A 12,113-nucleotide genomic window follows, 5' to 3' on the forward strand; every position below is an offset into this window, starting at 1 on the left:
GGGGAACGCCAGGGCAGGGTCTGGCAGCGGCACTCTTGTGGTGGTGGCGGGGAACGCCAGGGCAGGGTCCGGCAGTGGCACTCTTGTGGTGGTGGCGGGGAACACCAGGGCAGGGTCCGGCAGCGGCATTCTTGTGGTGGTGGCGGGGAACGCCAGGGCATGGTCCGGCAGCGGCACTCTTGTGGTGGTGGCGGGGAACGCCAGGCCAGGGTCCTGCAGCGGCAGCATGGTGGTATCAGTGGAGGAGGCCCAAGCAGGAGCAGCAGTTGTCATGGTGGTGGCGGTGGGCTGACCCACTGCACTGGGCATGGTGGTGGTGCTATAATACGGTCCGGCAGTGTTTGGAATAGAGGTGGCCGTGCAGTGGTATGCAGCAGATGTCGGCATTGACGTAAAGCGTGACAGTATGGGTACTGGTGGAAATGCCCCCACTGTCTGCTGAAAATACCAACTCTGCTGCATAGCCTGCACGTAAGCAGCATTGCAGGCCTGCATAACAGTAATCTGGAGATGGGGACTAAGGTGTTCCGACATGCCCTGTTCTGTCTGATTAAAAAAATGATGTGCTGGCCTCTGGAGGTCGGCTTTCACTTGGGCAAGGGCTGTGGTAACCTCCTGGATACGTGTGCTCATATGACTAATGGCAGTATCCAGTCGGTCACCCATCGCCTTGAGTCCCTCGTGGAAGACCGAGCTCAAGTGCAAAAACTCGGGCATGAGTGACCTGTCCGCGGCCCTCTGCCGCTGCTGGGAGGAGCCCATAAAAAATTGGCTAGAGGCAGAGGACTGGGGAAGGGGAACACCTGATGGACCAGCTTCCTGGTCTTCAGGTTGTGTGGCAGGCCCACTTGCTGCAGTGCTGGAGGATGGCTGGGACGGGTCCGTGGCTGACTGATGAAGGACCGCTCCAGAACCTGGGCCAACAGTGGAGCTGTTCTTAATGATCCATCTGGATTCTCGGCAAAGTAGCAGAATTGATCGAAGAAGTATAACCAAGTGAAACAGCAGATGTCAGGTGATTCACTGGTTGTGATGTGGTTGAGCCCAGCAGAACAGCAGAGCAAAGTATGTTAGATCATGCACTAGTTCATGTGTAGCGGAACCCAGAAGAACTGGGTATGTCAAGAGGCAAATTTGTGATGTAGCGAAGCCCAACGTTGTAGCAAAGGTCAGCGATATAGCGATGCTGGGTTAGGCAGGAGACCCACAAGTAGCAACGTACTGTAACAGTATCTAATAGGGTTATAGGATGTTTTGCCCCCAGCAATTCACCCCAGCAGTTCACCCCGGGTACATTTCGCCCCCGCACATTTCATCCCCAGCATTTTGCCCCCAGGATAATACTTACCTGTCGCAGCTGCAGCTCATTGGGTCATGGAGTGCAGTCTAGCGGTTCCCCGTGACGTCAGATGGAAATAGTTGATATAACATATCACAAAAGTGCAGCACTCTGTACAGTACTTTTGTGACATTTGGATTGATGAAGAATGGGAATTCAGGAACCACAAGGACAAGTGGGGGCGAACTGCTGGGGGCGAAATGTACCCGGGGGCAAAATGTACCCGGGGCGAACTGCTGGGGTGCGAACTGCTGGGGGCAAACTGCTGAGGGCGAAACATCCAAATCCCATCTAATAGTACAACAAAACTAAGAATGACAGAAAGCACACTGGTTTCTGATGCAGAGACAAGCAGCACAGTGGAACTTTATTTCTGAGAGGGAACACTTTTGATGACACAGAGCCCAGCGGTGCAGCAAAGTTGGGAATATCAGCAGAGCACAGAAAACCTGGGTAAAACATGAGGCAATGTTGTAAAGAAATAGCAGAGACCAAATGAGTGCTAGTTGTATCAAAATGGAAACTACCTTAATACTCAGGCGGCATACCGCAACCTGAGTTAGCTTATGAGGCTTAGATACATGATTGGCATGATAATATGACATGCATAGAAAAGTAGGTATATAGCCACCAGGGGAGGAAGACAAAGGCCTGCACTGGAGCAGGGACAGGTAAGTAGCAGGTGACCCTTAGAGACAATCTTGGTGATTTAAATAATAAAGAGTACAAATTGAAATCTATAAACTAATTACAATTGTTGTCCTTTTTAACACCTTCATGCCAAGGCCATTTTTATTTTTTTTTTCATTTTCGTTTATTACTCCACTTCTTCCCAGAGCCAAAACTTTTTTATAGTTCCATTTATATAGCTGTATGAGGGTTTGTTTTTTGCAAGATGAGTTGTACTTTTGAATGTCACCATTGATTTTACCATATAGCGTATTGGAAAACAGAAAAAATTCCAAGTGCTGTGAAATTGCAAAAAGTGCAATTACACAATTGTTTTTTTGTCTTTTTTTATTTACCGTGTTTCTATTTACCGTGTTTTTATTTACCACTATATGGTAAAACTGATCTGCCATTATGATTTGCCAGGTCAGTATGACTATGCAGATACCAAACATGTATAGTTTACTTTTTATGTAAGTTGTGAAAAAATTGTAAATTTGTATGAAAAAAGTTTGTGTTTATCGACATTTTCTGATATGTGTAGCATTTCTATTTTTTGGGATCTGGGGCTGTGTGAGGGCTTATTTTTTGCACCCTGAGCTGACGTTTTAATTGACACCATTTTAAGGTAGATACGATGTTTTGATTTCCTCTTATTGTATTTTATTGCAATGCTACGAGACCAAAAAAGCGTAATTCTGGCTGTTCAATTTTTTTTTCTCATTACAGTGTTTACATATCGGATTAATTTATTTTATATTTTGATTTATTGGACATTTGTGAACTCAGTGATACCAAATAACTGCATTTTTTTAATTTGCTTTATTTTCAATGGGGCAAAAGGGGGGAGGATTAGAATTTTTATTTTTCACTTTTTCATATTTCTAAAAACATGTATATTCATTTTTTACTTTATTTAAATGGGTTTTTCATATACTACATTTTTCCCAGATTATCATTAGCACATATTAATTATAAGTATTAAGTTAATTTTATTACAAAAGTTTACAATAAAATTAAACACAAAGTAAAATATGAAATATGAAATACAATTGTTACATTCAATAAAACATTTTAATTAAATAATTGCACACAAAAATCACCTTATGATTGTGTAAGTATAAAGCTGTTCATATGAACAGATGGTGTGTTGGTGTCTTTTCAGTGACGATTACACAGCCATTACCATAGGGAATTCACCTGCATATTATCTTTTACTTCTAACAAAACCATTTACATAAATTCCTTTACAAAATAAGCAAATTAAATGACAGGATAATTGTTAGAAGATATATAATCATTATATTTTTTGAGATGTCAAATATATACACAAAATCCTTAGGCTTGTCCAGGAACTAACTAAACAAAAGACTCCCTGGCTACTCATACGCGGCGGAGCTAGTCTCAATTCGGTCAAACATAAAGGCTATTGTTCATTAGCAACTAGTAATACTGAAAATTTGGTGCACACGGCCTGTGCAGTCTCTTCTAGGAATGAGATTCATACTTGTCTCTGTTATGACTGCCAAAGCACATTCACAGGTGTAACGTACAGACAAGGAAGACTAATACCTGAATATGAAAGGTCTCTGTTCAGACTAGGGAAAAACCTTTCTCTGACCCTGGTCTGTCCTGCATGATCGCGGAGGTTGGCACCCTAAGATAACGTAATTGCACCCCACACTTGATGGGAACTTACCCTGAATGTCCTTAGCAGCTCCTAGGATCGCTAGAGTAGTAGTTCCATAAGGAATAAAGGAATCACACACAAAACTACTGCAACTAAAACAAACTACAGCAGAATAAATGAATCCAACAAAGCCTGTCACCAGCAGGAAACACCAGTTGGGGAGATACTTAAAGCTGCACCCGAAAGGTGATAGAACTGACAAAGTAAATTAAAAACACCTGTTACCCAAAACCGACAGAAACAAAGAAAACAGAACTAAAACACCCAAAGAAAAGGTTTATTTTTTGTGGCTCAGTGGAAAGAGATGCCGACCACAAAACACAGAATCAAGAGTTCGATTTAAGAAGCATGATAGTCTCTCTGTCCAGCTCCAATATTATCCACTCTAGGTTACCTCAGCTGACTGACTGAAGTGAACACATTGCATGGTTATATGCAAAGCCAGATAGGTGCAAAGAGCGCCTGTAGAGCTAGGATTTACCCCTAGCCTGAATGGCTTTGAAACAAATATATATATATACATATATCTATATATATAGGAGGCATCGTGATTACTCGCTAATCCCACCCCCTGCACAGTAGCTCTGCCCCCCACCACATCACCACACATAATCCCACCCCCCTCCCCATTACCACACACAATCCCGCCCCCACCACATTACCACACACAATCCCGCCCCCCACCACATTACCACACACAATCCCGCTCAACCACATTACCACACACAATCCCGCCCCCCCACCACATTACCACACACAATCCCGCCCCCCCACATTACCACACACAATCCCGCCACCCCACCACATTACCACACACAATCCCGCCCCCCACTACATTACCACACACAATACCACCCCCCCACCACATTACCACATACAATCCCACTCCCCACCACATTACCACACACAATCCCACCCCCCACCACATTACCACACACAATCCCACCCCCCACCACATTACCACACATAATCCCGCCCCGCCACCACATTACCACACATAATCCCGCCTCCCCACCACATTACCACACACAATCCCGCCCCACCACATTACCACACACAATCCCGCCCCCACCACATTACCACACACAATCCTGCCCCCCACCACATTACCACACAATCCCGCCTGCCACCACATTACCACACATAATCCCGCCCCCCACCACATTACCACACATAATCCTGCCCCCACCACATTACCACACATAATTCTGCCCCCCCACCACATTACCACACATAATCCCGCCCCCCCACCACATTACCACACACAATCCCGCCCCACCAACTTACCACACACAATCCCGCCCCCCCACCACATTACCACACATAATCCTGCCCCCCACATTACCACACTAAATCCCGCCCCCCACCACATTACCACACATAATCCCACCCCCCACCACATAACCACACATAATCCCGCCCCCACCACATTACCACACATAATCCCGCCCCCCACCACATTACCAAACACAATCCCCCCCACCACATTACCACACAAAATCTTGCCCCCACCACATTACCACACACAATCCCACCCCTCCACATTACCACACATAACCCCGCCCCCCACCACATTACCACACATAATCCTGCCCCCCACCACATTACCACACATAATCCCGCCCCCCACCACATTAACACAAATAATCCCACCCCCCACCACATTACCACACATAATCCTGCCCCCCACCACATTACAACACATAATCCCGCCCCCCACCACATTACCACACACAATCCCGCCCCCCCACCACATTACCAAACACAATCCTGCCCCCCCACATTACCACACAAAATCCCGCCCCCCACCACATTACCACACACAATCCAGCCCCCCACATTACCACACATAATCCCGCCCCCACCACATTACCACACATAATCCCGCCCTGCCACCACATTACCACACATAATCCCGCCCCTACCACATTACCACACATAATCCCGCCCCCCACCACATTACCACATATATTCCCGCCCCCACCACATTACCATGCATAATCCCACCCCCCACCACCTTAACACGCATAATCTCACCCCCCACCACATTACCACACATAATCCCGCCCCTACCACATTACCACACATAATCCCGCCCCCCACCACATTACCACATATAATCCCGCCCCCACCACATTACCATGCATAATCCCACCCCCCACCACCTTAACACGCATAATCCCACCCCCCACCACATTACCACACATAATCCCGCCACCCCACCACATTACCACACACAATCCTGCCCTCCATCACATTACCACACATAATCCCACCTCCCCACCCCATTACCACAGATAATCCCACCCCCCACCTCTTTACCACACATAATCCCACCCCCCACCACATTACCACACATAATCCCGCCCCCACCCCATTACCACACATAATCCCACCCCCCACCCCATTACCACACATAATCCCACCCCCACCACATTACCACACACAATCCCGCCCCCCACCACATTATCACACCTAATCCCACCCCTCGACCATATTTCCACACATAATCCCACCCCACAGCACATTACCACACATAATCCAGCCCCCCACCACATTACCACACACAATCCCGCCCCCCACCACATTACCACACATAATCCCACCCTCCCACCATATTGCCACACATAATCCTGCCCCCCACCACATTACCACACACAATCCCGCCCCCCACCACATTGCCACACATAATCCCACCCCCCCACCATATTACCACACATAATCCCGCCCCCCCACCATATTACCTCACGAGGCTCTGTCCCCACACATTACCACCCAAGGCTCCATCCCCACACATTACCACATGAGGCTCTGTACCCACACATTACCACATGAGGCTCCGTCCTCACACATTACCAAACGAGGCTCTGTCCCCACACATTACCATACGAGGCTCCGTCCTCACACATTACCACACGAGGCTCCGTCCCCACACATTACCACACGAGGCTCTGTCCCCACACATTTCCATATGAGGCTCCATCCCTCCACATTACCACACGAGGCTCCGTCCCCACACATTACCACATGAGGCTCCATCCTCACACATTACCACATGAGGCTCTGTCCTCACACATTACCACACGAATCCAGTTTGCTTTTGATTTTACACTGTGAATAAAATGTATTAGTATTATTCTGATTTTTAATTATTATTATTGTTATTAACTTCATTTTAAGTTAATTTACCACCTGCGTAAGCACTATTAAATGTTGTCATTATTTACTTTAGTTTATTCTCTAGCAGCGTTAATTAGATAGCAATGAGCATGCCGAGCGTTAGCTGGCTGGAAACAGCTAGTATATATATATATATATATATATCCTACTATATAATTGTCTAAGGGGTACTTCCGTCTGTCTGTCCCGGATATTCATTGGTCACGGCCTCTGTCTGTCATGCAATCCAAGTCGCTGATTGGTCTCGCCAGCTGCCTGTCATGGCTGCCACGACCAATCAGCGACGGCCACAGTCCGATTAGTCCCTCCCTACTCTCCTGCAGTCAGTGCCCGACGCCCGCTCCATACTCCCCGCAGTCACCCCTCACACAGGGTTAATGCCAGTGGTAACGGACTGCGTTATGCCACGGGTAACTCACTTCGTTACTGCGGCTATTAACCTTGTGTGACCAAGATTTTACTATTGATGCTGCCTATGCAGCGATAAAGACCTGCCGTGATGTCATGGTCATGTGACCGCGACACGGTCATGTGACCGTGACGTCATCACAGGTCCTGCGCGCCAGTATCTCAATTTGCATTCTAAATCTATGCACGTTAATATATAGATGGTCCCACATTTGCAGCTAAAACTTTTCACTCTTCTGTTGAGGCTGTCAACAAGATTTTATAGAAAGGCTTCCCAGAATTTTTGTCTACAGGAATTTTTACCCAATCATCCAGAAGAGGATATGTGGAGTCAGATACTGATGATGTACGAGAAGGCCTGGATCTCTATTTCTATTCTACAGGGTGGGCTATTTATATGGATACACCTAAATAAAATGGGAATGGTTGGTGATATCAACTTCCTGTTTGTGGCACATAAGTTTATGGGAGGGGGAAAACTTTTCAAGATGGGTGGTGACCATGGTGGCCATTTTGAAGTTGGCCATGATGTGACACATCAATCTTATTGAGAATTTCACAAGAAAAACAATGGTGTGCTTGGTTTTAAAGTAGCTTTATTCTTTCATGAGTTATTTACAAGTTTATGACCACTTATAAAATGTGTTCAAAGTGCTGCCCATTGTGTTGGATTGTCAATGAAACCCTCTTTTCCCAATCTGATAATAGTGATCCCATTTTGTAAACTACAACTCTTAAGGAATTCATCTAGGGGAGTAGTGAGTATTTTTAACCTTCAGGCAATTCACAAAATTATATAACATTGGGACGAAATAAAATATTACTACTTTTCCTCTAAAATGTTGCTTTGATCCTAAGTTTGCAATTTTCAAAAGGGGTAATAGGAGAAAACAAACAGTACAATTTGTTAATCAATTTCTCGTGAGTACATCAATGCCCCATAAGTGGTCGAAAACTGCTTTTGAGGCACAATGCAAAGCTCAGAAGGGCAAGAGCACCATATTAGAGTGCAGATTTCGCTGCACTGGTTTGAAGGTGCCATGTCACATTGGCAAAGCACCTCAAGTGCCAGAACAGCAGAAGCCCCCCGACCCATTTTACAAACTATACCTCCCAATGAATTCATCTAGGGGTGCAGTGATCATATTGACATCACAGGTGTGCCACAGAATTTTATACCAATGGGCAGTAGAGAAAAAATAATTACATTTTGACCACAAAAAGATTGTTTTAGCTCCAAATGTTACCTTTTCCCACAGGAAAATGGGTAAAAATTATGCCAAAATGTGTCACACAATATCTGCTAACTGTGGTAATACCCCATATGTGGCTGTACAGTACTGCTTAACCACACAGCTATCGTGGCATCTAGAAAATAGTAAAGGGTTAACATCATTGGGACCTGATAAAATCAGATCCTGATGATGTCACCTGTCAGAGCTACCACTCTGCACCAGAATCGCAGGGCTTGCAGGACCCTGGTGTTCCTTAGCGTTGCGAGACCACTGACCGTTGATAAATGTCAGCGCTACACAGAGCCCAGCAAGCACCAATGTTTATCTACAGTGGGCAGTTAGGAACCGGTAAAAAAAAACACAAAATTGATATAGTTGATATTTTCATAAATAATATAATCCATATAATCCATCCATATAATCCATACATTAAAAATAATATTTTACTTATGTAAAAAAGATATCCATGTATCCATATTTAGTTTACTACTTACATTCCTTGTACCTCATACTGTCTGAATTGTTACTTCACGCAATTAATTTTCCAATTTCAGAATGCTGTTTTTGCTTCCTTGGAAACTTTCCTCATGGTGTGGCGATATCTGACCAGATAAAGTTTTATGGAGGTCTTTTCCATTTACACATGCTGTAGACTAGAAGATTCAACCACTAGCAAATGAAGAGACGCATGGAACACCGTAGTGAAAAAGTGTAGCTCATTATTCTTCATACTACATTGATTGTTTAGAGCCTACAATGCTTATTTGGAAACGTGCAGAAGATTGTACGGAAGCACTTCGTAGGGTGTTCAATATAATACTCCAACTTGGAGGTTGTAAAAGATGTCTTGGCACCATTGGGAAAAAGGTTTAAAAAAATGTTTATTGGCAAGTTTAATAACTTTTAATTTTGTAATCATCGTCAAATATAATTTAGGAATCAGCCATTCCCTTTAAAATACACATTTATATATTCTATATTGATAGGGATTATAATTATTAGTTATTATTTTATTATTATTTTATCTTATGTGTTTTGAAGCTGCATTTTTACTCTGTCCTGGAAAAAATTGCACCAACTAACCTGTTTTACGATACTGCTATGGTTCCATCACTTTTTCCAATATATAGTTCAGAACCTAATTTAAGTAGGCATGTATGCCCGATTTTAAGCAATATTTTTAATTATGTTGAAACGTGTCATGTATCCATGTAGCTCTAGTACACAACGGCATTCACATTATAATCCATCTTAAAGAACATAGGAAAGCAAAAATAAATGCACCACAGAAAAAAATACATAGTTTGGCTAGAGGCAATCAAATTAAACAGGGGGACTACACAAATTCTGCATAGGTTTTGAGCATGTTCTTTCTCACTAATGGCATAGGGAATGTGATTAAAGCCCTCAGGTTGTCACATAGTGAAGAACTAATGCTAGAAGTCTGACATCTTATAAATTATTAGGAGTGAATCTGTTCCATCCTGTTTTACTGACCCCAAAAGAGTAAATATGCCACTAGTGATGAGCGAATATGTTCAGCCAAGATTGGTTTAAGAAGACACGATGGTAAGAAAATACCTATTTGCTGAATTACTGTGACTGGTAGATTGCATCAATTTTAGGAAAGCTGCCAGGCACATTGCACTCCAAGTAAAGTTAGCTTTAGATAAAAGTCACTTCTATACAATATCACAACACAATTATAGTCACAGTAAAATGCTATCACTAACTCAAGAATAGAAACGTTGAAATTTTGCCCAAAAAAGCAGAAAAAAAGAGAAAACTGTTATAAAGTAAATTAACAACTTTTTTCATAAAGGCACCTTTGGATACTACCAGTGCTAGAAAATCAAACCAACAACTCAGACTAATGAAAGTACTGAAGAAATCCAATAAAAATATTTTTTTATTGAAATATCAGAAATAAATTAAAAACCATTAAAAAGGCAGAATGAACAAAAGGGGGAACATGATGCCCCCATGTCCATACCTTGTGACTGGAGATATACACTCACTGGCCACTTTATTAGGTACACCATGCTAGTAACGGGTTGGACCCCTTTTGCCTTCAGAACTGCCTCAATTCTTCGTGGCATAGATTCAACAAGGTGCTGGAAGCATTCCTCAGAGATTTTGGTCCATATTGACATGATGGCATCACACAGTTGCCGCAGATTTGTCGGCTGCACATCCCAAAGATGCTCCATACAAGGCAGGATGGATCCATGCTTTCATGTTGTTTACGCCAAATTCTGACCCTACCATCCGAATGTCGCAGCAGAAATCGAGACTCATCAGACCAAGCAACGTTTTTCCAATCTTCTACTGTCCAATTTCGATGAGCTTGTGCAAATTGTAGCCTCAGTTTCCTGTTCTTAGCTGAAAGGAGTGGTACCCGGTGTGGTCTTCTGCTGCTGTAGCCCATCTGCCTCAAAGTTCGACGCACTGTGCGTTCAGAAATGCTCTTAGGCCTACCTTGGTTGTAACGGGTGGCGATTTGAGTCACTGTTGCCTTTCTATCAGCTCGAACCAGTCTGCCCATTCTCCTCTGACCTCTGGCATCAACAAGGCATTTCCGCCCACAGAACTGCCGCTCACTGGATTTTTTTTCTTTTTCGGACCATTCTCTGTAAACCCTAGAGATGGTTGTGCGTGAAAATCCCAGTAGATCAGCAGTTTCTGAAATACTCAGACCAGCCCTTCTGGCACCAACAACCATGCCACGTTCAAAGGCACTCAAATCACCTTTCTTCCCCATACTGATGCTCGGTTTGAACTGCAGGAGATTGTCTTGACCATGTCTACATGCCTAAATGCACTGAGTTGCCGCCATGTGATTGGCTGATTAGAAATTAAGTGTTAACAAGAAGTTGGACAGGTGTACCTAATAAAGTGGCCAGTGAGTGTATATCCCTGTTGGAAATAAAGACGTGCTTCAGCACAAAATCTAAGAGAATCAGAATAAGGTCCACAAGAGGATCTTCAAGGTCGCTAGAACGTAAAAGCCATGTTGTTGCTGCTAAACCATCCTTTCGTGGTATATAGGGATTCTACATATGCACTCACCATCAGCATGTTCTTATCAAGGTGGAGTTGATCAATTCTATGTAGAGCCTGATTTGTGTCCTTGATGAAAGAAGGGAGAGTAGAGCCTAGTGTTTTTAAAAAATGATCAACTATTTCAGAACTATTTAGTTCACACAACCCCCCATGTCCTGAAACTATTGGACGTCCAGGGGGTCTAGAGCATTTTTATGTACCTTTGGTATGAGACAGAATGTGGGTAACCTCGGGTGACTGTTGCAAATTAATTCTAAAAGTTTCTTAGATATTATACTGTTATTGTGAGCTTTCTCCAGGATAGTAAACAGTTCATGCTGAAAAGATGAAAGGGGGTTATGAGTGAATTTACAATAGCGTTTGCTGTCATTTAGTTGTTTGTATGCCTGTTCCTCATGTTAATCTGCTGGCCAAATGGCTAGGTTTCCCCATTTGTCTGTGGGTTTATAGATTACGTCATTCCAAGATTGTAGTTCCTCCAAAGCTAGTCGTTTATGTTTAGATATATTATTATGATTTTTCTGGTTGG

The sequence above is a fragment of the Ranitomeya variabilis genome, chromosome 6, assembly GCF_051348905.1.
Source record: "Ranitomeya variabilis isolate aRanVar5 chromosome 6, aRanVar5.hap1, whole genome shotgun sequence".
Lineage (NCBI taxonomy): Eukaryota > Metazoa > Chordata > Amphibia > Anura > Dendrobatidae > Ranitomeya > Ranitomeya variabilis.